General features: G+C 45.3%; 1 protein-coding gene across 1 annotated transcript in view; it reads right to left on the reverse strand.

Annotated features, from left to right (window-relative positions):
* Positions 1 to 27,944, reverse strand: part of LOC138473269 (uncharacterized) — a 1,193,211-nt gene that overhangs the window by 685,378 nt on the left and 479,889 nt on the right. The gene's annotated exons all lie outside the window — the stretch shown is intronic.

The raw sequence follows: 27,944 nt of genomic DNA on the forward strand, positions 1-27,944 counted from the left end.
TTAACTGGGGAACTGAAAGTGCAGGCTCTTGCATTGCAACAGGGAGCAGGGGCTGATAGAGATGAGGCTCGCTGGGAAAGGGAAACACCGGAGCATAACCTCAGGATCCCTAGTACCAGAAGCCTTCATCTCTCCCAGTCCTTGGACTCTGCCACCCCCATTTCCTATTGCGCACATGAGCCCAGGGCCACGGGGATGGCAGATTACTATCCAGCCAAAAGTATGGGGTTCATAGGCCAGTACCTCCCAGGAATGGATGGGCGGGCATCCGGGTATGGGTACCCAAGCACAGTGCAATTTAGTGGGGAACCCCAGGAAAGTAGGCCCACTAAGGGCATCTTAAAAACCTCTGCCCAGTTAGGTCAGTGGGGGGTACCCATCAAATCCTGGCAGCAAGGAGGGATCTGAAGACTCCTCTGAGCGTACCAGGACACAGGAGACTAGGTCCCCACATTCGGCCAGCCATTCCCAGGCTCGCAGAATCCGGGAAAACCTGGAAGATCAGACGGGCACCTCTGGGAGCAGTGCCTCTGAGTCAGAGGATGAGTGGACCAGGGTTACCCGAACCAAAAAGGCCAATAAGGCAAAAAGGGCCTTGCTTAAGGACCCCTTAAAGCAGATCAAGGCAATAAGGAGTGTCATCACGCCTTACCACAGGAACGCCAAGTATTCTGTTTGGGAACACTTGGAGCTTTATGAGCAAATGATGGAGACTTTCCATTTGAAGGACAGCAGTAGCTGCATTCAGTATGTCAAATGGACATTCTCCCAGAATACTCCAGTTTCTTTGCAGGGCTGGAGGACCAAAATCGTTCAAGATGGTCCACCTACAGGGCGGCCATCTTGAAACTTTTTTCTGTTCACAGAAATCCCCAAGAGGCTCGCAAGGCAGCCCACAATTTGCAATGTGGGGAGGATCAGGCCCCACAAGAATTTGTGCAGGAGTTAAAGTGTGCTTTTGCGCAGACTACAAAAAGGGTACGGACGGACATTAAAGAATTTGTTAATACGTTTTTCCATGCCTTACCCAAATACATAATGACCCAGCTCGTGAGAGACTTTCACGAGAAAAGATCTTTAGACTGGGTCATTGAGCAAGCCACCCGCATCTATGAGGTGCAGAAACTGGTGGAAAATAAGAATCAGCCAAAAAAAAACAAAACCAACAGCACCCCTGCTGCTGCGAAGGTGGCAGAGGTAAAGGTTGCCCTGTTTTAGATTTGGAGATGGGGGGGCCTAAAAACCTGCCTGCACTGAATAATTCTAAGCCCAGAAGGCCCTCGGGCCAGTCACACACAGGGAGTCAAGGAGGTAGTCCCACAAATGGGGTCCCTCGCTCCCCTGACTATGTAAGTCCCCGCTATAAGGGAAACGGTCCAATACTGGGTTATGTGTGGACTCCTCCGGCCCAGGGGGGATCCAACCAAGCGCCCAACCCAGGGAACTTCCCTCCGCATTTCCCCCAGGAGGGCAGAAATTCACCAAATCCTGGGCAGAACTTGTTCCCCAGGTATCCACCCAACTTCCAGCCCCAAACTCATCCATCCTTCTTTCCCCAATTCCCTGAGCCCAGACAACCGAATCCGGGAGAGGGGAGGCCAAGGGTAGAGTGGTACCCAAATCTTCCCAACCCGGGGTACTACCAGAGAAGGGATAGCTACCCTTCCCGAAATCAGCCCAGGGGAGAAAATAGAACCCTGTATCAGCCTGAGCAGTTTTCACAGTTAGAGCGCCAGGTCCAAAATATGGCACGGGATCTGGGTCACATACTGAGGGCTCAATAGAACCCTCAGATGAGCATGCCACCGCAGAATGCCCCAAACTCTGGGCCTGGTGCTCCAGAACAATGACGGGGCAGCACCCCGATAACCCACTGGTTCCCAGGGAGGAGGCACAAGGGGAAGGGGGGTGTAAAGCCTTGGAGGAAGCTTCTTTCCCCACTTGTAAACAGCCCCTGGAAACCCAGGAACCGGAAACAAAACCTCCTACCCCTGAAAGTCTGCCACCCAAGGAGCAGAGAGGAGCTAGGAGAAACAAAGGACCCAAACAGACCAATTTTGTGGAGGAGGTACAGGTCTTCCAATTTGAGGGAGAGGGATCCTCAGAGGATCCTGGGAAAAGGATCTTCTCCTTCAGAGATGGGGGAACTCCTCCCAAGGAAAAATGGGTCCCAAGGGATTCCAATCCAGACTGGGTAGATGTGGGGATTGAGCTGTCGCCGCCCATAATTCTATCCCAGAACCAACAATACCGAAAACCCCTGGTTCAAACCCATCCTGGTGACTGCCTCCAAAAAGGGGGGGCGGCCCAGAACCGGAACCAGGGGAACCTAAAACCGAATCAATAGACTGGGTAGATGTGGGGATTGAGCTGTCGCCGCCATCATTCTATCCCAGAACCAACAATACCGAAAACCCCTGGTTCAAACCCATCCTGGTGACTGGCTCCAAAAAGGGGGGGGCGGCCCAGAACCGGAACCAGGGGAACCCAAAACCATATCCAGTTGCCAACTTTTTCTTATAGATTCCCGAGACTCTCCACAGAATTTTGCCCAAATCTCTTCTCTCTCAATGTCCAAAACCAGAAAATTAGCCCACCAGTTGTCCAAAAATGTGCATTATCTGTGCCCCCTTGAGGAGAAGGAGGGAAGATACTATGCCCCGGTACAAGTACAGGGGCAGCATACAATTTTGGCACTGGTGGACACTGGATCCCAAGCTACTCTTCTGTCCAAAAGGGCCTTTGATGAACTAAATGCAGGAAGGGGGGAGAATTACCGTATTCCTCTCACCTCTCTTCCTGGAAAACTCCAGAACTTTGATGGGAAGGAAATTCCTGTCGAGGGGACTGCAGAGTTGGACATTAAAATTGGGCGACACAAGGTGAAACACCCGGTCATAGTAGTGACTCCAGAGGGCACCCCTTGTTTACTAGGGAATGACATCCTGAGAAGGTTGTCACCCCTAATAGATTGCATAAACAAGGTCCTCTGGACTCAGACTAGCCGACCAATAAAATTAAAACAGAGTGTCAACCATATTAGTTTAAACGGCACATGCCACATGGTTGAACAAAAATCTGACCAAGTAGAATTTCACTTCCAGAACAACCAGTTTCCAGACGTGACAGTAATAGCAGTAGGACAACAGACTGGTGATGGGGGGTCCTCTCTATTTCTGAAAATCAATCTTCCTTCCAGTTTAAGGTGGTATTCCACACTGGAAGGAAACACCCTGAAATTCTTTACTAATCCACAATCAGACATTCCCACTCCTATAATCCAGAAATATGAGAAATCGGCTCAGAGCCTGGCTGATATTCAGCAAATTGGAGATCAGTTGTTCATCCCTGTTCAGTTAAAGGATGGGAAGGACTCTGTTCTCGCCTGAGTGTGTGTGAACAACGGTAAGAGCTTCATCAGCGAAGCCATGTTCCGCCAAGTCTCAAAAGATCCAGCCATTCCCACATTCAAACTGATAGACAAATGGGAAATGGATCTGGAAACACCCAATTCCAAACATCTCCTGCCAAGCAGGTGTATGCTCAAAATCTCCATTGGCAACAAGAGCATAGTCCATAATTGTTGGGTCGTGCAAGACGTCACTGCCGCCTTTTACTTAGGCAGTGACATTCTCGATCGCTTTGCCATTAGTTTGGACCTAATAAACTTCAAAGCTTGGTCCCGATTAGCGGATAATCCCATGGGCTTTGATGATCCAGAAAAAGCATTTAGGTCAGCTCAATTGCTACCTTATACAGTTGAAATTCAGATTAAAGAGGAAGTCACCATCCCAGAAAGGACCCGACAATTCTCCCTGGAAGTGAAAGTTAAAAAGATGACAAAAATTGAAAAACCCTGATGCTTATATTCATCTAAATGCTTCCCTCCAACAGCAAGGGTTAGGGGTAAACCCAACACCATTAGTCAACATAGAACATGACACCATTCCAATAGAGGTGGATAACAGCGACTTAAAGAGTATTACTCTAGCCGCAGGCACCATTATTGGAACGGCGGTTGATGACCGACATTTCTCCATTGATTTAGGAAATGAACTGTTAAGACCAATACCCAAGGACTGTTTTGACAGTGACAGTGATGACAATACAACACCAGACAGGATCTTTACCCGGCATGGGGGGAACTTCCTGGTGTAGACCTCTTGCCCTTATGGTAAGGAAGATGTGACTTGTGACTTCAGAGGGGATGAGGTGATTTTCCATGTCCATGAGGGCTGCCTTTCCCATCTGAAGCCTCCGGTCCAAATCATCACTCTGACCAGGGACTTCTCCACCCAGCTGGAGGAGGCCGCTGAGATAGCAAAACCAGAAGTCTTCCCAGGCTTCAGGCAGATGGTGGAAGAGAGAGTCAACCTAGCTGATGCCTGTGTGACTCTGGAACAGAAGCAAAAGTTGAAACAGGTTTTCTTGGATTTCCAAGATCTCTTTGTGGTAGACTCCTATGACTGTGGTCGCACCGACATCCACACAACAACAATTCCCACGGACCCTGCATGACTCCAGTGTTGTGAAGCAATATCGCTTGCCTCTCGCATCAATGGAGTCCCTTACTGAACTAATTAAGAACCTTGAGTCCAGTACACAGCACCTTCCATAATCTGGTGCTGGGAATTTTGAAGCCAAACAGCCAGTTCAGACTCTGCGCCGATCTTAGGAAGCTCAACAAACGGGTCCATACTTCCCGATGGCCTCTTCCCTACATTGACCAAGGGCTGGCCCAGATTCAGGGGTCACAGGTATTCACTGCAATAGACCTGACCAATGGATACTGGACCGTGCCTGTCAGTAGGGAGGACCAATACAAACTGGCTTTTACCTTCGGGGGCCAGCAGTACACATGGACCCGGACTCCCTTCGGATACCTCAACTCTGGAAATGAATTCAACATTTTCCTACACAAGGCCATGCCCGACCTGGGTGCGAGGGGTAACCTGGCTTATGTAGATGATGTCCTCATCAAAAGTTCAACTGTGGAGGAAAACATAGCGGAAATCCGTTATGTTCTGACCCAGTTGAGGGCCGCCGGAGCAAAACTTTCCTTTCAGAAAGCACAGTGGTGTAGAACCCGTGTTAATTTCTTGGGGCATGAGATTACTCCTCAGGGTCTCTGTCCCCAGGAAAACAAAGTGGAAGCACTTCAGAAACTGAAAGATCCCACAACTCTGTGGGAACTAAGGAGCCTTGTCAAGGGTTTTGACCCATATTGAATTATTAGACTGGGTAGATGTGGGGATGGGCTGCCGCCGCCCATCGTTCTATCCCAGAACAAAACTAAATCAATAGACTGGGTAGATGTGGGGATGAGCTGTCGCCGCCCATCATTCTATCCCAGAACCAGGAGAACCGCGCAGTTTTGTGCACAGCAAAATGGTCCCCTGACCTGCCACCCACCAGTGAGAGCATGAGGGGCCAGGAGTGCCATGAGTGAAATGTGTGCCAAAGGAAAAACAGCAGTGCCGGTGGCTAAAATAAAAAAAAGCGCTTTGAAATTACCTTTGTTTCTCTGAAATGCAAGCTAAAAATGCCTATTTTAAACATTGCAAGATATTCAAAAATCTCAATGAACACCAGCAGACATTTGGCAGAATGTAGTCTTGTGTGCATACACAATCTGGAAAGAGAAAGAGCCCAAAACAATGTTTATAACAAAACTGGCTGAGCTGTGGATGTCATCAGCTGAAGTGAAATTGGACTGAAAGACACTAAAATCTAAATGTTTAAAATAAATGAGTGACCTAATGTCGAGTGTCACATAGTTTGCAACTGTTAAATGCCATAGTTTTGAACTTAGAATCAGCGTTCTAGCTGCACGTGTAAAAATTGCAAGTTTGGTTTGAATGTAGAAAACTGGGAACTAAAGTGACATTTAGCTGAAGCCTGGCTTGAAGAGAGTGAATTCTGCCCGGCAACTACCCCCGACAGGAGTGAAACTTGCTCAGCCACTCTTCCCAGGCCTGGCTGCATTCTGCTGCCCCCACCAAAAGGAGATGACACCTCCCTGATTGAATCAGGGGAGGAGCACCTGGGGACTGCAGGAAACTAAACAAAGCACTGTCCTTGGCCCAGGCAAATGTTAAATTAGGGAGGTCGTAAATGGCTTCCTCTTGGAAGGAAATGGGGAGGGGCACTGCATGTGAGCAAGCTGAGCTTGGGGGAAGTGGATAAACCAGAAATTCCACCATGTGCTTTGGAAAACCACACCCCTTTGGGGCCAGAGCATAATTTTAAAAAGATGGATAATTCATAGTGCAGACTTGTAAAAATTATATAAATAACATCATCATTCTTGTGATTTTTCTGTGCACATTTTAAGAGGTGTTAGGACCCTGTGGTATGTTCTTGGGGATAGTAGCGGAAAAAAGGTTGTTACTTCAAATGTATGCATGTTAAAAATCTGACACTTTATCATCTGAAACCCATATCCCTGGTGCACATTTGTGTAAAATCTGGAAAGGTTTAGAGGTCGTTATCTGGATGAAAAGGGGAGAATTCTGTCATAAGTGGACACGACATCTTACAAAGACAGGGATCGGATGGTTTGGTGCTACAGAAAATATGTTAACTGGACATATAATATTAGAAAAATGGTACATAGATAAATATGTATTTGGATCAGAAATAGATTTGTGTGCAATTTGACAAGGGGAGGATCCTCTGACCATAAACCTACCTCATCACTCTGACTCACAACCCAGTTCCCCCAATCAAGGGAGAGACGAGGAACTGGCCAATGATAAGTTGAGAGGGTTGGGCATAGAAGATGAGCCGACCCTCCCACTTTCTAAACACATAAAAGGAGACTGCAGGACAGGGAGGGACATTCACTTCCCACTTCAAGCTGATTTCCTGCGGAGCGTTTTGCCAGAAGACACCAGATCCAGCACTTAGACTTCAAATCCAGACAGAGACCAGAACTTTGAATTCAGACTTCAGAATTTGTCAGCAGGCCTCAAAATCTTTTGCAAACTGATTCACCCCAGACTTCCAAGGGGCACATTAGAGTAAAACAGCCGGGCTGAGCTGTTTGATTCTGGCCTAAAACCCTGTGCCAGAAACACCCAGAAAGCAGAGCTGTAGCCGGAACCAGAGACCAGACCGCCGTGCAGTGCCAAGAACTTTTGCCAGAACCAGAGATCCAGACCGCTGTGCAGTGCCGCTAGCAGAGCTGACCCAGATCGCTGTGAGCAGAACCAGGCAGAGACCGTCCGTGGCGAGGGAACCGCAGTCCAATCCTGACCCGATCCGTGGCGAAGTCGCATTCCTGTCCAAAATATAGTGTGAGTACCGCCAGAACTGTGCAAAACCCAATCTCTTAGTTTAAAATAATCTAATTCAAACTATTTTAACCTATTGAGAACTGCATCCTAGAAATCTTGTGTTCCTTCTGTGATCTCAAACCTGAAAACTGTCATCTGTCATTCTGAGCTTGACTTTTCTTTTGAGAATCTACCTTCACAAACACGACCGCATCTACGGAACCGTTTGTCCTAGGAACGAAATTTAACTTTCATCTTAAAGCTATGATTTTGCGCTTTCCAACGAACCCAGACTTGCTATTCATTATACTTTCTCTGTAATCGCGCTCGACGCACTCAGAAAAATTGCCGCGAATTGCGATTTGGCTCAATTTCTTCACTTGGCAAAATAGCAGCTCCCTGCTTTCCTTTGCTGAAATTCATTTGCCACCTGACAATCATTCATAGAGCATTGCTAAAGTGACCCTGAACTAATACAAAGTAGCTGTCACCCACCCTGAACCTCTAGAGGGAATTAAAATCATTTTAGCATATTTTTCACTTCTTTGCATACCACCTTTAAAGTACTTTGCCTGTGTTTAAAATCATCCCTGTTGATCTAAGCTTGCTAGGGGGGAACTGAATTGGGATTGTACTGTGATTGTATTCCTTAAGACTGTGTGTGTCACTTCCACCTCCTTACATAGCATAGAGGGGGGGTGATTTGCCAAAAGGGGAAAAGTGATTATATTATGTTTTGCTGAAATCGTATCAAATTTATTCCTGTGTTGCTTCTTTTCCACCTTGCATTTCCTTGTACCATATAAAGCATTCTCAGCTACCTTATCCTCTATAGTACTCCTAAGTAATTACCCAGTGTGCTAGTATCACGCCATCCAGTGTTGATCACTCACTGTCATATGTCTAAGTGTGATATCAATTATTAATTTATTATAAAAGTGTGATATATATATATTGTTTAATTCTCAAATAAACCTTTTAAATTTGCAAAACAAACTTACTTCTTGGCTCAGTGGGGTCAGGGGGATTCTAAGAGAGGGGTGTTATATAAGGGTTGTCATCCAGAGTGCACAAACTGGACATAAAAATATATAAATAAGGGCTTCCCTTCAGCAATCCCAGACAAGGCACTGACTTAGTGGGACTGCTTGAATGGAGTCTTTAACAGCCTCCTTGGACTGACTAATTACAGCAGAAAGTTCATTGAGGGCTACGCAGAGATCACCAGACCTCTGATTCATCTCTTGAAGGGGGGGGGTCAAGTGGGAATGGGGTCCAGAACAAGCCGAGGCAGTAAGACAGCTCAGAAGAAGCCTCTCACAAGCGCCCTGCCTAGCTTACCCTGTCAGAAACAAGGAGTTTTTCCTGCAGACAGGGTTCTCTAATACGTGCTTGACGGCAGTATTAGACCAAAAGCATGACAAGGTCAATAAAGTAATATCCTATGCGAGCAAAACTTTATCCTCTGTGGAGGAAAAATTCAACGATTGTGAGAAGGCACTCCTGGCAAGAGTGTGGGAATTGAAGAATTACCGCTCGTTTATCCTGGGGGAACACATCATAGTGGAGACTCCACATCAGCCTCTGCAATATCTCCAAAGTGACAGAATCCGGGCCGGAAATGTGAGTAATTCCCGAGTTACTTCCTGGATTCTGTCAATGCAAGGCTTTCCTGTGGAGGTCAGATATGGTCAAAACAAGAAGAGTCCCCTCGCGCAAGGTCTGGCTGACTTGCATGATTGTGCCAGAGAAAACTGTCTCGAGGACGAAAGTCTAAAAATCAAGGACAACATGGAGGCATACCTTAATTCCCCACACAAAGTCTTTGAAGAGGACAAGTGTGAGGGAATGCCCACTGTCTATGTGGATGGATGCTCTTACCATGTTGACAACAACGGGGAAAAAGAACTGGTGGCCGGCGTAGGGAATGCATGGGTGAAGGAGTCCCCAGAACCCTCCACTGGGTACAAAATTGGTCCCCGAAGTAGTCAGGTGGCAGAATTGATGGCTGTGTATCAAGCCACCCTCACTGCTGTCCAACATCAACTCCACGAACTGGTCATAATCACAGATTCAGATTATGTACGGAACAGGTTTGTGGAGCACCTGGTTAATTGGAAAACCAGAGGCATGTTATGTGCTAATAACAAACCCTTAAAACATGGGAAGTTAATTCAAAACATTGATGATCTGGTCACAGTGAATGGGATGACCATCTACTGGAAAAAGATCAAGGGCCATTCCAATGTAGAGGGACCAGACAAGACTGGAAATGACTTAGCTGATCAGCTGGCCAAAACTGGGGCCATCCAAGGGGATCTAATAGAGATTGAGTCCCTGTTGGGGGAGATCCAGGTCACTGCTATAACTAGGTCAGAGACAAATGCTCACAATGATCTTTCAACTGCACAATGGAGTAAGGAGACCCCAGACTCTGATTTGATCACGGCTCAGAAGAGGGATCCAATAATTGGTAAGTTTTACCAACACATTGAGGACCCTGAGAACTTTCCCCTGACGGATACCGATTACATTGGGAAAGAGGACCTTAGAGTGTTGATGAAATGTCCAAAAATGTTCCGAATCCAAGACGGTTTGTTGGTAAGGAAATCCCAAGCAGGCCAGGATCAGTGGGTGGTCCCTACCTCATTCCGAAGCCTGATGTTAAGTCACGCCCATGATGCGGCCACCGCCGGTCATAGGGGGTTTCATAAAACACTTGAGATCTTAAGAGAGGTTGCATACTGGCCACACACAGGGCAGGACCTTGACCTTGAAGGGGTGTCTTGTGTGTGCACAATTTCAGCCAACATCCCTCACACACCGGGCGCCTCTCCAAAAGAGGGGGATGACACTGCCATGGTCAGATTTGCAAATCGACTTCATAGGCCCCGTGGTTCGCTCCTCTAAGGGAAACAAGTACATGTTGTCGGTCACATGCTTGTTTACCAAGTGGGTGGAATGTCTCCCGGCCCCAAACTGCAAAGCAGAAACAGCAGCTGCCCTGATTGATGATCAACCACATCTTTTCGCGTTTTGGTCTACCCCAAAGGATTGAGTCAGACAGAGATAGCCATTTTACCAGCGAAGTAATGACAAAGATGTGGGAGATACTTGGGGTCAAAAGGAAGCTACACATTGCTTACCGGCCAGCCTCGTCCGGGCAGTGGAGAGATACAACAGAACCATTGTGAGCATATTAAAAAAGTTTGTGGCAGATTCTGGGCCAAGTTGGGATATCCGATTACCTCTGGTCCTAATGGCCATCAGATCTACCCCTTCATCTGCAACTAAAATGTCACCATTTGAGCTGATGACTGGACACAAGATGGTGCTTCCCAAGCATTTGCTCTACAGGACCCAAGAGCAGACATTGATAAATGCCTCCACAACTCATGAGTATGTGGAGAATTTAAGGAAACACCTCCAACATGCTTTTGCCTATGCTCAGCGAAATCTAGAAAGATCAGCTGATAGCATGAAGACCCATTACGATTTGAAAACTTCCAGGAAAGTATATCATGTGGGAGACCGGGTCTATCTATACAATTTCCAAAGGAACCAGGCCAAACAGCGAAAATGTTTGCCTACCTGGAAGGGACCGTTTGAAATTGTAGACAAGATCTCCCCAGTCGCTTACAAGATCCGCATCCCCAAAGGTAGTTTGGCGGAAGAGGAAGAGAAGTGGGTCCATATAAATCAGTTAAAGTGTTGCCATCCCAGGCACACTCTGCAGCAACTGGAGGAGTCCTATGCAATACCAGAGGGGGCCGGTCCAGAGTAATTCAGTTCCAACCCTAAAACATCCCACATATAGTCTCTAGAATATTATGATTCTTGAATGAAAATAATTCTTGATTATATCTTGTTTTTTTAAAATAGGAATGTAAATGTCTATTGATTTATAACATGTATATGCCGCCCCACTATATCAATAGTGGGGGAGAAATGTCTACGAATAGGTATTGCCGCTTTGCTTTGTCATCCTAGGAGAAAGAAAACCTGGAGACTGATCATGGAAGATGACCTGGAGACCGGGAGCAAAGGTCTGAGGGGCCCGGGGTACCGCCCAATACTCTCATCAGGACCGGCGAGGAGAACCGATCAATCCACCCTGATGGAGGAAAAGATGCTGAACTTTGTCATCTGCAGAATCGGAAGAAGATGATGCGGACATCCCAGCGCGTGGATCAAAACATCCTTTGCACCCGACTCCCCCTTGACTCAAAATCAAAGCGCAGTCAGGCGGGGGGGCTTGTTGGGTGTCCTGACCCACGTTTGGACTATTATGCTGTAACATTTGGTGCTGTGGGCTTAGGAAATACAAGATGGCGGAAAAGCCCACATTTGCGCCAGAATCCAGGAGAACCGCACAGTTTTTGCGCACACAAAATGGTCCCCTGACCTGCCACCCACCAGTGCAAAGAAAGATGGTTCTGTTCAAAATCCGTTTTTATTAATGTCAAAAATTGCTAAGATCATGGGCCCGAAACCACCAAACAAAAATCCAACTATGGGTGAGTGTTTTACTTTACTGTACTACAGATCCACATCAATGCCATGTCAAGCAAGGATCATATACTATCAAGTAAAATCCTTTCTTTTTGAAATGTATTCATTCAAGACAGCTGTCAAAAATAGGTGCAGTACCGGCATTGGACACTGACCGGCGCTAGCGCTCTATAAATCCTGACTGGAGAGCTGTCTTGCAGAACTCTGCAGTGAACAGAAGGGGGTCTTATGTAATTAAAAGTTCAAAAGACTTGCCTTTGCTGAGAACTCTTAACACCCCAGAGACCCACACCAGGAGGCAGGATATCACATGGCCCTGTTGATTGAGAGGGAGGGGACTTCCCTGCAGCCTGCTGGACCCAACACAATAGACCCTTTCAATTGAATGGGGTATGCTGATTTTGGGTGTGGACTGTAAACAGAGCTCTGCCTGGAAGGAGAGACATGTGATCCCTGACTCCCCCAGTTCCTAGGGGTGGGCCAGACAGGACTGTGGATTCATATTGCAGCAAATATATGTTTAAGTTAAATGCTTCTAAAATCTTGTATTAAGCTCACAGAAATGTACAATTTGGGGATCCTGAAAATGAAAAATGCCCTCACGATTTGAGCCCAAATTCCACTTTGTACAGTGTTCTGGGACCGAACCCCGCTATTTATTAATATTGCAGACACTGTGTTTAGGATAGAGACATAGTAACTTCCAGTAATATGCTCAGGGAAGGGGTGCAGGTCTGTTTAAATTTTGAGGAAAAAGCAATATGGCTAAAGTCACTAAAAAGCACAAAATGTTGCCATTTGTGAACCCAGGCTCTGAGGGGGATCAGAGTTGGGCGAGAGTGTATCTTAAATTAATCTGTGAAGTGTGTATGTAATTTCAACGATGTGTGTATCTGGGAAACCTGTTAGTTATGAAAAATTCCTTTTCTAAGTAAAAGCAAAGGGGCGTTTCTTCAATAGACTGTAAGACTCTGACACACTTTCCCTTCTCAAATCAGGTCACAGAGAATCCTTGACCTATCAAATCATGAGAGGGTTGGGCATGCAGAATGAGCCGACCCACCCACTTTCAAAACACATTAAAAGAGACTGCTTGGACAGGCAAGACATTCATTTTCCATTTTCTTGCGAAGCATTTTGCCGGACCACACAACATCTAGAAGGAACATCCAGAACTTAGACTCCAGATAGACTACAGAACTTAAAGCAAAGGCCTAACCCACAAGCTGACAACTCTTCTCAGCAGGCCTTCAGAATCCAGCTATCCAACCAAACTATTCTACAGCCGGGCAAGCTGTGGATTCTTCACCAAGAACTTTTGCCAGAACCGGTAGCAGACCCAGAAAGCAGTGCTGTATCCAGAATCCACTTGATTCAGACCAGCAGAACCACAGACCAGACCGCTGTGAAGTGCTGACAGCAGAACCAGAGAACCAGTACCAGAAACCGGCCCGAGTCCAGTCCAAACCTGCTGACCAGACCCTGACGGCCTATTTCAAATTCATAGTGTGAGTACTCAGCCAGAACTGTGCAAAACGAATCTCTTAGTTTACAACAGTCTAATTCAAACTATTTTAACCTATTTAGAACTGCATCATAAGAAATCGTGTGTCTATTCTGCAAAACTGTCATCTGTCATTCTGAGCTTTACTTTTATTTGGAAAAACTACCTTCATAAAATCGTCCGTATCTTTGGAATCTCGTGTGCTAGGAACGTGGTTTAACTTTCATTTTAAAGCTAAAATTCTAAGCTTTCCAACAAGCCTAGAACCGACTTGCTATAGTTCCGCCGTAATCGCGATCAACGCACTCAGAAAAATGTGTCGCGAATTGACAGTTTGCTTCATTTCAACCACGTGTATATCTGTCTTTTGCTTCCATTACTGAATCCCGTTTTCAACCTGATCACCATGCCTGAATCATTGGTAGGGCTGACCTGAACTGATTTAAAGTATCTCTCACTCACCCTGAACCTCTAGAGGGAATTAAAAGCATTTTCAGCATATTTTTGACTTCATTGCCACCACATTTAAAAGGATCTTGCCTGCTTTAAAATCATACCTGTTTTCCTCTAAGATCGCTGGGGGGAACTGGAAATTTGTATTGCATTTTGTATTCCTGAGAATTGTGTGCTCTCCTTCCATCTCCTTATCTTGCGTGGGGGGGGGATTGTCAAAGAAAAAGTGATCATATTATCTTTTGTTGAAATCATATCAAGTTTATTTCTGTGCTGCATTTTTCCCTCATTGCTTTTCCTTGAAACCATAAAAGTATTTTCTGCTACCTTATCCTTCCTATACTAACTCCTCATTGATTGTAAAGAAGTGTGCTAGTGTCATATTATCTATTGTTGATCAACATTATATTTATAAGGGTGCTATCAAATATTAATTTATTATAAAAATGTGATATATATATTGTTTAATTTTTCCAATAAGTCTTTTAAATTGCAAAACAAACCTACTTCTTGGCTCAGTTAGATCAGGGGGATTCATAGAGAGGGGTGTTATACAAGGGTTTATCATCCAGGGTATAACTTGCTATAAAAATATGTAAATAAGGGCTTCCCTTGAGCAATCCCAGACAAGGCATGGACTTAGTGGGAGTGCTTGATTGGAGTCACTTAACAGTACACATAAAAGGTGCTGTGCAAAACCCACGCTTGGAGATATATGGCATTTAAAAATCTATACCAGGTATACTTGGTCACCCACTGCAATAACCGATGGCTTCTGTATTTGAATGAATGGAAAATTAAGGGAATTGCTGGCATTCCTGTAAATTTGTTCCTTTCTGCCATCGCATTATATTTCAGCCAGGTCAAGTCAATGTAACCCAAAATTTCAGGGATCAGGGGGGATACAGCTTGGTCGACTCCATGGCCGTTACGTCACTGTTTGCATGTGTTATTGAATAGAGAAATTAATATGCTGCTATGTTACAAGACTGTTGAGTGCTGACTTGCAATATGGGGGCAGGTGCTGGGTGGGACCCCTGTGGTCCAAGGCTTCTCATTTAAAAAGGATGACAGGCCCTGATGCCATGCGTGGCGAACGGGTATGAATTGTGTGTGTATGTATGCATGTGTGTGTGCGAGCAGCACTTGGCAGGCGCAGCATTTGTTTGTGGACATCGAGAAGGCAAATATGAAATATTACATGGCTAGACTGGCATTTTGGGGCATCCAGTCTAGCCCTTACTCTGACATGACTTTATTCTGGGCATCTTGATACAGCAAGCATGGTATGTGTTATTAATTGGCTAGACTGGGCATTTTGGGGAAGCCATTCTAGCCCTTACTCTGACATGACTTTATTCTGGGCATCTTGATACAGCAAGCATGGTATGTGTTATTAATTGGCTAGACTGGGCATTTTGGGGCAGCCATTCTAGCCCTTTCTTACTGTGTCACTGGCTGTCATGAGATTTTGTACTGGCTTCATTATCAGTCAGCAATTCTTGCAGGGACATTCAGTTCTCCGCCTTGAAGGTCAGGGTGTTAGGGACATCATGAGGCACTATGTAAATTCTTCAAAGACCTCAGCACAGCAGCCTCGCTCATGGATTGTCAAAATGTTCTCGCAGTTGGACCCACTACATTAAGTGATTTTATGCTGAAGAAAATAATTCCTGGTCAGATCATGATCCAAGTGTGCACTAACCGGCTGCAGACTGCATGCTTCTTCTATTTCAGAAGACTGGTGTCTCTTTAGAATTGAATTTTATAGATATGCCACCAGTCTTATGAAAGTTATCATATAGCGTCAGCAATGGACTATTTTGGTGCAGTAGTTTAGTGTAATCCCTCAGAGCCAACGTCCACCCTTCCTCCACGTTGCCCCTTTATTTCAGTTGGCATGTCCACCCAACATTTTCAGCAAAGTTACTCCACTGGGGAAGCCAGGGAGGAGCTGCAAGTGGCTTCGATAGCTGCTTATATAAGCAGCAGCCCAAGTTATAGCAGGTCAAACGTCCAAAAATCCCAACAAACACTCAAGGCCAAACAGGTGTAGCCAAGGGAAACCAGCAGTGAGTCACCAAAGTCCCAGGTCCAATAATTTCCGGCATGGCTGAAGATGGTCAGGCATCCATTCTCCACCACTAGCTCGAGTGCCTCTCAGTCCTGCACCTCCAGGAGCAAGGTGCCAGAGCAGAATACGGAACAGCTGCAACAAGGTGCGCAGTGGTAGCATCCATGCCCTGCACGCTTGCAGGAAAGGCAGGGACACAGGCAATGGGGAGATGAACTGTGGACCGATGCAAGAAGTCCCAGCTCGAGCAGCAAGGGACAGACGATTCAAAGAAGAATCAACAATGTCAGCCAGACTCGCAGGGGCCGCAGGACACTAAATAGCCAGTAGGAGCAGCTGCCCACACCAGCCTGCAGCTCGAGGAGCTAGACTCCTCTCCGTCCCCTTCCTTCCATAAAGATTCCAGTCCTTGTTACAGAGTACAGTTTGCTAACATTGGAATTGGCAAAATCAGGGACATCAATTTACCGAAATGGCAGGGGTAGAGGAAGTGACATCACAGGAGCCATCACCACACAACCTTTGATTCTGATGATACCACAGGAAGTGATGTTATATGACCTTTATAAATGATATTATGGTAGAAAAAAACATCAGAAATATAAAGGAAATATACAATAAATGTAAGATTAACAACTCGTATTTATGTATTATAGTGTATTTTTGGTGTACACATTTTTAAAATGCTAACTTTTTTATAATTTCACTAAATTACTTAATTAAAATCACATTGCAAGACAGCCATTAAATAGATCCAATAAAATAATCATTTCATTACTATACAATCTTAACATCGTAGTTTAAAGAAGCATATGTACAACATTTCTCCAATAATTGTACGAGAGCCAAAGTCAAACTAATGTTACTGCCATTAATACACCTGTTACAAATATTCTCTAGTTCTAATACAAATAGATTCATGATATATTTTTAGATGTCTCACAGTCAAGGTTTATGAGTCAAAGGTATGGCTCTGATAATATTAGGGTGCTTATTGATGTACTTGGATATAAACTCAATTGTGGTTCTAAGGCTACTTTGATTTTCTTGGATGCTGAGAAAGCATTTGACAGAGTCAATGGGACATTTATGGAATTTACTTTGCATAAAATGGGATTCTGTGGCACTTTTATTAAAATGGTGACCTGTTTACACAATGGTGCATTGGCCAAAATCTAGGTAAATGGCACTATATCTGAGGAATTCCAATTCCTCACTATGTTTCGGCTCGTGCTGCTACGGCTGGGGGCTTTGTTTACCCTGATCTGGGCAGATATCACAAGGGTTTTCTTAAGAAAACGTCATATTGTAGTCAGGGTGAAATGTTTTTGCCCATTTGGTTAGTTACAAAGGCTCAAGTGGTTATACCCTTTAAACATGCAAATATTTACTCCATGACTAAACTGCTGCGGAGTAATAAGCTGTGGCCGACCATATCAACAACTCAGAGGTTACTGACTGCTTGTTGAAAGAAAACAATCTTGGTGCAATCCAGCACTTCAGTTATGCAATAAGACGATATGCTGGTGGAGTTTGATCTCCAGGGGTATTTTGAAAGTGAATGATGTCTTGGAGGAAGAACAAGTAATCAGCTTTGAAATATTGCAAGATAAATGTAATTTAAATGCGAAAAACAGGCAGAGGTTCCAAAATGTGAGCGTACTACTGTCGCAAAAGGTCCTAATGACAAATGGCCCTCTAGCTAAAGGACCAGAGTTATGTAAGATATTTGATGGTCCTCCCCAAATTACATCTACTTTTCTTAAGCTTATGCCTGCTGTAAGTGAGGTTTCTGATGATGGGATCGCCTTTGACAAAAATGGTCTGTAGAGTTGGTTAACGAGATACCGCAAGAGAAATTGCAACTAGACAAGGAACCCTAATGAAAATCGATCTCAACTTACGTCTTATACGTCAAAAAATGTTGGGCAGATTGTATTGGACCCCAGACAGGATGCATTCATTAGGTCTACTGGATAACAACTTGTGTTGGAGTTGTTGGAGGGGGAGAGGGACATTGCGTCATATGCTGTGGGATTGTTCCAAAATTGGTTATTTTTGGATTGATGTTCTCAACCGGATAGATCTATTAACAAACCATAGTATTACTAGATGTCCTGAGCGTGCGATATTGCTCTTTGGTGGATATAATGTAGGGTATTGAATACAGGATGGAAATGTGGGTTATTACAGAATTACTAATATCTCATAAACAGATCAAAGGTGTGGAAAACTACGAAAAAAACTCAGACTGAAGCTTGGTTGAATGATTTGCTTATACTGTCCAACTATGAGAAAGTAATGTATAAGAGGAGAGAACAATCTGATATGATCTGTATAGATAGCTCGAAATTAATTGACGGACACAATGCTGTTAGGGTCTTGATATGTGGTTGTTTTCAGATGCTATTTTGTTTTTGTTTTGTTTCTGTGAGTTTGTGTCTTGTTTCCTTGGAACTGGTTTTATGTTTGTTCACTGCCTATCAATATTTTATTTTCATAATGCAGGTTTTACATTTTTTTACTTTACTCGCACATATGGTAACATTGTGGTAGCACTGTTGTTCCTGCCTTATTTTTGAGGTACAATATATGTGATTTACAAGAACAACGTTGCACTCTGATCTGGCATTTACTTATGGACGTATTGGAAAACTACAAATAACGTTTTTAAAAGGAAAACAAACAATTTATGAACACATTTCTGAAAAATTGCTCCCTTAAATACCTTTATAATCGGACAAAAATTTACCAGATGTTCCAAGGTTTCCATTAACACCTAATACTAAAGTAAAAAAATGGCAATTGTAGTTACTGACCATATATTAGCACAGAATCTGCCTCAATATTCCATGGGTGCAGTCCTGGGATGTGAAGGTATACACCTAGCTGAGCTATAGCATTTAAAAACAGGCATGCCAACGTAAAGGAGGTCCCAGACATGACCTGCACCCCTGCCCCTCATTTCGAACTAACAGGATGGTACTCACCAAGGCACGTGACGTATGAGGAGCAAATGAACCAACAGAGTGTTGCACTAGCACTCTGCCCAGTATACATTAGAAGATCCATACCTGTTGAAGCGCCCGTAACCAGACAACCCTGGGCAGGACGGTACCCTATCACACAGCCATACCTGCTGCCAATGCGAAATGAGGAGTGCCTACATATGGCCATTGAAGAGACCCCAAGAGCCCTAATGGAAGGCCAGTGGAAATAACACAAGGGCCTGAACAGACTCGTGAATGAACAAAAAGTCACTATCGACTAGAACACTCCAACGTAAGTAAATATAAAATAAATGTAATGAACACTGAGAAGAGACAATGTTAAAACGTGAGGAAACAGAGTTACGAGACAAGATGGAAGCTACCAATCTGATTAACCGTGTGTAAATAGGCTTGGATTGCAAGATGCTAAGAAATCGATACTGCTTGCAATACTTAGTAGAATATTAGAAGCGGCATGCGCCAACTATATAGCTACCTCAAGAGGCACGTTATACAAGTGCGACTCCATTTTGTAAAAAAAGAAATGGGCCCAGCTGCCAGAGGCCTGGCAGGCCAAATTTCACAACTCAGCCAGAACAAAGAGGAAGAGTGGAATTGAAACTCAGAGAGCGGCTCATGCCTGGGAAATCAAGGTCACCCAAAGAGGGGAGGAGAGCGTCAACTCGCAAGAACCAAACCGCAGAGCATACCAGCTCGCCTGTGAAGGTCAAGATAAGAGAGGCCCAGGCAGGTGGTAGGGCCGAAGCAGAATTAAATAAATAAAAGCTGGAAACTGAAGCAGATCCATGGTGAACAGACACGTGACCAGCCAGGCGCAAAGAGGTACCATCGCCTGATGTCATCCAGAACCCAGGATGCCATAACTTTTCCCGATAAGAGACTACAGTCTCGATGCCAAACCCAGCCAACTAATTGACACATAGCCCTAAGATACTGATTGATGGAAGTGAGGCAGGGTGAAACTTGGTACACCAGGCCCTTGGGTGTCCATTCTGCATGGTGCTAATTAAAATGTGGATTCATGTCTAGGGGTGTAACCTGACCAATCACAATGGACCAAGTTATCTGGAGTCCTATAGCTAGTAGAACCAATGAGACGTCGTACTTGTGATGACATCAATCACATGTGATGTAGTGGGATGGGCGTAGACGCCCACCATATAAGAGTTATCCAATCCGCATGCCCTATTATCATACACAGATATAGCACCTATACTAAGTTACCTTTCCTAACCAATTATATTGCATGTTCAGTTTTGTAGAGTTAGACGTCAATGATGACGAATATTGCCTATACGAATTACTGTTCAACTGAAGTTCGAGGAAGTCGAAGCGAGACAGGTGATCGCAATGCTGCTGATTCCCATTTGTTTCTTTGTTTGATGTACTTGCAATTAAACGGACTTGCCAACTTACTGAGTCTTCCTTATTGAGTTGTGCTGGAGTATGCGAATCCTGCACCCCCTGTCCTCACAAGGTGCAGCTATCTTGTATTACAAGTTCTAGAGGGTGAGCGCTGACCTATGGGCCCGTCAGTGAATTCCTCCCCTCGAGAATACTTGGTAGTGTGAGGATGGTTTCGGCCATCGATTATAGATTATCGATTGATATTGTTATAAGACACCTTTAGACCGCCGGCACGAAGTAACTCTGGGCCTTTGGTAAGATCACAAGTCCTTTCGCCATTCCGGCTGAGTAGACTGAGAAGCTCCCCGTGGACAATGATAGAGTAAAACATTTCCAAACAATCTGCAGTGGGTCTGAACCCGCCTTTCCAAGCATAACCCTTCTCATTCCCACGGGCAGCGGATCGGACGAAAGCCTTAAAAGCAGGCATAGGAAGGGGCGGTGATCCCGAAGTTCCAGAGAGGAAACGATGCGATCGGTGAGTGAAGCAATAAAACTCGTTACTTTGGCAAATGTTGAATAGGCATTAGAGCCAGTAAGGGAAAGGTAACGGTGGGTGGTGGAGAAAAAATAAAGTAGTTGGGAGTAGAGAAGACTATATATATATATATATATATATATATATATATATATATATATATATATATATATGTGGGGTTAATGACTCGAGCATAACAAATAATGAGTGGATATCAGGGGGGCACCTGAAAAAAAAAAACGTAAGGATCGCCTTGTTCCTGCACTTTAAAGAGTGGTCAGAAGGAACGTGAACCCAGAGCCCACAGTGGGGGGACAATTTAGGCTACAATGACGATTAAAGACGGCATCAAAGGGGTTCGTTCACATCCCATGATGGGGTATGGATTAGAAGGCAGGTGTACGTATGACCAGCTGGTGTCTGTCTAGTCTGTCAAACGTCTGTCATGTGTGTTCTGTTGTGTGTCAAATGTAAAATAATTGCATTGGTGATTGTTTGAAGTGCATTTTAGCTTTACGCGATTCTGTAACTAAGAGGGAATCGCCACTGAATTGATGAGTTTTGAGTAAATTGTTGGTAAAAAATTTGGCGGGAAAAGATTGGATTCGAGGTTGTGTATTTGGTGCTCGCTCATACTGGTGAAGGATTAATGAACTGTATGAATACTGGTAGTGACGAAATCAGAAATGGAGGAAGCTACCCCACTTGCACATTTATACAAACAGTTGCCCAAGCATGCACCAAAGCTGAAAAAATACAGCCAAGAGTGGGTTAAGGGTACCGTAAATAAAATGTTTATGCCATGGCCCCAGAATGGGTCACTCTCTAGGGCTGTTTTGCAGCATATTACTACCTTTCTACACGCCACATATACTGGCAAGAAGCTAGAGAAACGTCTTGCCGTCCTCGAACTTTGGAAAATGTTCGAGCAGACGAAGGAGGAAGAACCACCCGCAGATTGGATATTAAATGTATGTACAGAGGGGGGCGAGACGCCTACCGCGCCACCTGCCCCGCGTGAGTCAGTTATCGAAGGGAGTAAGTCAGTGGGTATTTACCCGCTAAGAGAACTTAAGGCAGCCACGGGGTACAGCAACCCGGCATATGAGTCGCCTATGTATAGTAGTGAAGACATCAAAGAAAAAGAGCAGGAAAGTAATCTTGCCTCAAAATCCCAAGGGAGAAGGAGAGACGCAGTGATGAAGGAAAGGATCAGGCACAGAGTAGTGCATCTCTCGAGAAAGAGAGAGAGGGTAAGAAGCGGAAAGGAGGTGATGAGGCAACATTCGCAAAAGACGAATGGATGGGAGGACAGATACTATTGGAATTAGATGGAATGACAGGACATGTGGCGCGTATGTGCAGAAGCCAAGGCATGTGGCAAAACAGCCAAGGGATGGGGACAGGCATGGTGAATCAACCTGCCGCCCCACAGCAGGGCGGTGCACAAAATTATGCAGTGCAGCCGCAGGCATCAAGCGCGCAGCAAAGGGCACAGCAAACTGGTCAACCACCGAACATGGGGAATTTGCCACAGGGACAACCCCAGCAGGTGCCGCCACAGATGGTACAGGGTAATAATTCCGTAGGGGGAGTTAACCCTGGAAATGGGGGAGCACACAAGTATACAGTGGGCTGAACCTGTACATGAAATAGGACAGCTCACGGGGGACTCTGATGTGCTCTATCCTATCAGTGACACCAGACCCTAACAGGGAACCAAGGGTGAATGTCACCATAGTGGGGAAAGAATATTTCTTCTTAGTTGACACGTTTGCAACGTGCTCATGCATGCGAGAGGGCATGGTTTCCTTGTCCGGCGAGGCTATAGATACTCAGTTTCACTGGAGCTCGTAGTAGAGTTCCCTTTACAGACGCACTCCCAGTTTCGGTGGGAGAGCGCGAAATGAATATACCCCTATGATATTCACGTCAGACCCCAGTAAATATTCTGGGTCTGGACCTGATGACTATATTAAACATGACCATCTCGTTTACCGAGAATGGTATAGTGTGCTCCACCCCAGGAATGCATTATTCAAATGTGTGTGAAATGATCAGGGCATACTCAGGACGTGTAGCAATGAGAGCTACACCATTAGAACCAGACGTTTTTGCATATGGCGTCTGGGTGCTTATGGCGGGGTTGCCAGGCCTCGCATACAAGACTACGAGAACCCCTGATGAGTTTCTATTCAGACCAAGAATACCCATGCACGAAGAGGAGGGACACGTATTTCCCTTAATGATACAATCTGCCATAGTGCAAGGAAAAGTGGTATTGGTTGAAGGCAATGACTATGAAGGCAGACAATGGTGTGCGATTGGCGCCATTGAAGAAGGGTATCGAGTGACTGACGTCACCGAAATGATCAAATAATCAAATGGGAGGTGCCGCAGAGAATGATGTTGCCACTGATACGTCCAGAGTACTTTGATGATGACATGGCCCAAGTGCCTGCCGCAGTATGGACTACAGGGCCCTATGACGTAGGTCTCCTGAAGGGGGCAGTTGAAGTAAAAATTAAACTGAAACCAGGAGCAATTTTGCCACGAGCATGACAATATCCCATGTCCAGAGAGGCAGATGAAGGGATCGCAAAGACAATGTCCGCCATGATGGAGCAGGGCATCCTAGTGACATCAGAATCACCTTGCAACACAGTGATTTATCCTGTCAAGAAATCAAAGGGAGGGTCTTGATGTTACGAGCATTAAACGACATAGTTGAAGCCGAGTTCCCTCTAGTCCCTAATCCATCCACAATATTATGCAATATACCAACTGAAGCAAAATATTTCACGGTGATCAATTTGAAAAATGTGTTTTTCTCGATTCCATTGCACCGTGACTCACAAGACCGGACATTATTCACCTTCAGACAAATGCGTCTGAAAAGCACAAGGTTGCCACATGGGTACTGCAAGTCCCCGTCAATCTTCAACAGAGTCCTGCAAATGGACCTAAGCAACAATGCGGTGGACAGTGTTGTTTTGCAATATGTAGATGACATTCTGATCTGCAGCACCACTGAAGAGCAATGCAGGCACGACTCTGTGCAGCTATTGACTATACTGGCTGAGAAGGGATACGAGGTTGATAAGGAGAAGTTGCAGTACTGTCAGCCAGAAGTGTTATACATAGGGCAACTGATCTCTCATGAGGGGAAAAAGGTAACCCCAGAAAGGGCTGAAGCCACCATGAACACGGCCAAGCCGCGCACAATAAAACTAATGCAAAGCTTTTTTGGCCTGTGAAATTACATAAGAGCATGGGTCTTTGACTACAGCTCTTACACCAAGCCCTTGCTTCAGACCCTAAAGAAGGCCCATGCGAAAAGGGAAGATATCGAATGGACTGAGGCGATGGAAAAGGGGTTCACAGAGCTTAAGGGGGCTATTTGTAAGGCCCCAGTTCTCGGGATTCCTAATTATGCAGAGGAATTCTACCTGTTCTCACATACCGATGGTAATTTTATGATGGCAGTGCTCGCGCAGCGAACCTCGCTGGGGTACAAGCCCCTAGCATATTACAGCGGGAATCTGGACCCGGTCATGAAGGGCCACTTCCCATGCAAACAAAACCTAGCTGCTGCAGCATTTGCTATCGAAAAGGCATCATCCATTGTGATGGGGTGCTCCATGACACTGTATGTTGAGCACTCACTGTTCGCCATACTAGAGAAGCCAAAGGGCACACTGACGTGATTATTTCCAACCCATTGATCAAAATAGTGCGATGTAAAACTGTGAATCCAGCTACGTTCATAGCAGAGCCAGTCACAGAGGGAGAACCTATACACGACTGTGCAAACTATGAGGAATTCTATGATGAGATCCCCACGGTAAAAGAAAATGCCCTGGCAAGTGGAGAGATCGTCTTTATTGACGGGTCTTTGAGAATCGACCAAGAAGACGGACAAAGGTATACAGGTGTGGCCGTGGTAAAGCACCTAGTGAACAGAGAGTTTCGAGTACTCGTTAGTGCACAAATACCATTTCATTATTCGGCACAGGCTGCAGAACTAGTGGCCCGGATATTCGCCATTGAGAATCATGTAGACCAGGAAGTAACGGTGTACTGCCTGTGTGACGTCCACAATACATGCAGGTCTAGCGCGCTGGAAAAGGAGGGGCTACCTTCAAGCAGACGGCACGCCAGTGTAACATGCAGCCCTATTGGACAGGCTGATAAAAGCACTACAGCTTCCAGTGGGCATAGCGGTCGTGAAATGCGCTGCTCATACCAAGGGGACGGATTTCGTGTCACGTGAAAACCATGAAGCGGACACGGAAGCCAAACGTATGGCATCCAAGAATGAAACAATCATGGACGTGGAGGTGGCACGTACCCATGAGGGGATGATGGTGGCGCAAGCCACACCAGAAGCTTATAGCAATATGGGGCAGACATAGCTAATGGAGCTCCAGGGGGAGGCACCTCAAGAGGAGAACAATCTGTGGAAAAGTCGAGGGTGTTCTTTAAACCCCTCTGACGGATTATGGAGGCAAGACAGCACTGGTAAACCAGTAATGCCTGTCGCCCTCATAAAGGTAGTGCTAGAACAACTTCACTACCCCACACACATGTCAAAAGAAACCCTAGCTGCAACGCTCGCGGAAGACTGGTTCACACCGAATTTAGCGGAGCACGTAGCATTTTTTATGGTAAACTGCATTATCTGCCAGCAATTCACCGCTGGGCACACATTAAAAGTAGTGAGAGGAATCATTCCCAGACCAAATGGATCATTCCAGCACTTGCATATCGACTACGTCGACATGATTCAAGTGTGCAACGGGTACAGGTATTTAATTGTGGTGGTGTGTCCATTCTCTAGATGGATAGAGGCAGGCCCCTGTACACACCCCGACGCTACCTGTGCTGCCAAGTTCCTGGTAAGACAAGTGTTCCCTAGATGGGGGTTGTGCGAGCTAATGAGATCAGATAATGGGGCCCACTTTGTAAATTCAGTTTTTGAACAGATTAGTTTGTTGTTTGATATAAAGCACAAGTTCTCGTCGGCGTATCATCCTGAGGGGGATGGGATATGTGAATGGATCAACGGCTTGCTTAAGGGAAGGATAGCCAAGTTGAAGCTCACATTAAAGAATGGATGGCTGCACTGTCTACCATTGGCATTTTATGCACTTCGGAACCAACCAGGCTCCGACCAACATCTCACACTGCACAAGATAGTTACAGGCAGAAGGATGAGGATCCCTCTTACCCCCCCCCCCCCCGAGATAGAGCTAGTTGTGATACCCAGCCAACTAGAGAAGTTCTGGGAACAGAGATGCAAAAGTACATTGACTGTATGATATCCAGTGCCTCTGTCATTACAGGTCAGTTGCGGCGACGGCGAAAGGGGGACGGCGCAGCACGAAACACAACAGGAAGTGCTGAAGCAGACACTGAGCAAAGTGTAGATGCGCCCCTTGTCTTCCCTGGTGACAGCGTGTTAGTGAAGAACTTTACCAGGAAAAGGTGGGATGAGCCAAGATTTAATGGGCCGTTCATCGTAGAAGACTGCACCCCATCCGCCGTCAAGCTCCAGGGCAGAAGGGCATGGATCTTCCTAAATGACATTAAACCCTACATAGGAGAGAGCCCTCCAGCTACATCTAACTGCGAAGAATCTACAGACAACGGGGAAGAACCTCAGCACGTGAAGACAAGATCCATGGTAAGGAAGAAGGACGCATGAGCAGCAAAACAAACAGCAACAGAATCCAGTAAAATATTGGCTTTCAAAGCAAGACATTTCCTCAAACCAAGTGAAGGATGATAAAAGGACAATAATATGGACATTCGGTGCAGTCAAAGTTACAGAGTAAAGGAGGGGAATCGCACATCCAAAGCTGCAGTAACGCTACTCACATGAACGTAAAGCCACACAAATCATTGAAAAGGCCCTAAAACTCTGAAAATAAAAAAAAAGAGGGACATTTCTGAGAACCAAAACGATATCCTGAAACAACCAGTATCAAAACTCTGTGCACAGAATTTATGGTACATTCCAGCAGAATTCTCAAGTGGGATGTGCTAACCTATTTTCAATTTGTGGTGTTATCATACCCATCACTAATAGGGAGAGGAGCCAGTGTCACAGACTTTATTCAAGATCCAGCCAACAAAAAGGTAATCGGGCAACTGCTAACCGTCATCACAGAGGTCTTCGCTGAGTTACCCGAGCATAGTGAGAGGGTCACAGATGCTTCTACCGCCAGTAGACATTGATGAACTCACATTTAATTTGTTCTTCCAAGTAATCGAGAAATGCCCAGGACTCGTTGGGAGAACTACTGATATATGCACTTATATCAGAGATCCTAGAAACCTAGCTCAACTAAACCAACTGTGGACTAAATTAAATCATTTGGTAGGGATCCAAGTATCAGGAAGGTGCAAAGACTGTGCGAATCAAAAGAAAAGCTTGTGATCAGGACACAACCAAACAGGGCAAACGTCCCTATCACACGAGGACACCCGGCTGGCACAGAACATCCTGCTTAGATTAGTCACAGATTATCCAGAAATGGTAGGAAGACCTGCAGATTTTGACCTCATCACCTTCCTTAGAGATCCCGCCCACACATGGGCACACTTCTCCATGGTATAATGCTCCAAGTGGAGCTGTCCAACTTCCAGCGAGAATTCCTAAGGAGATGCCAGTGAGACTGTCCGCCGAGGGCAGATCGAGAAGAGCAGAAACAGAGATTACGACGTCTTGTGCCTAGGTTATTTTTATTTTTTTCTATTTTTTGTTATCCTTTTGTCATCTGTCCACCGTGGAGCAGATCAAGGAGAAAGACACTGTTCTTCAACTTGTAGCCGAGAGACCGAGCGAAAGAAGCGGACACAAGAACTTCACTGCCTTATATTCTTTTCTCTTCATTTTTCTAATTTTTCCTATTTTTTCATGTTTTCAGTTTTATTTTTGGTTTCATTTTTACAGCATTTTATTTTGTGAGATTTTTTGCAGTTGCATCTTTTTATTCTTTCGCATCCAGCAAGTTCCAACATGTCCTCTGGACCAAAACAAATTCGAGGGGTTCACTGGGACCTCACCTACTCTAGATACGCATAATTAATGTGATGTATCGAAGTTGCTAGCCTAACCTTTTTTCCCATAGCCTAGCAACCGAAACCGTGCTGCATACCCAGAGACTATCATCATCACCCGCAAGAGGGGGGACGCTCGAAAAGCACTCGACACTTTAGTAAT

Source organism: Ambystoma mexicanum, chromosome 8 (assembly GCF_040938575.1).
Source record: "Ambystoma mexicanum isolate Mex_15411 chromosome 8, UKY_AmexF1_1, whole genome shotgun sequence".
Taxonomy (NCBI): domain Eukaryota; kingdom Metazoa; phylum Chordata; class Amphibia; order Caudata; family Ambystomatidae; genus Ambystoma; species Ambystoma mexicanum.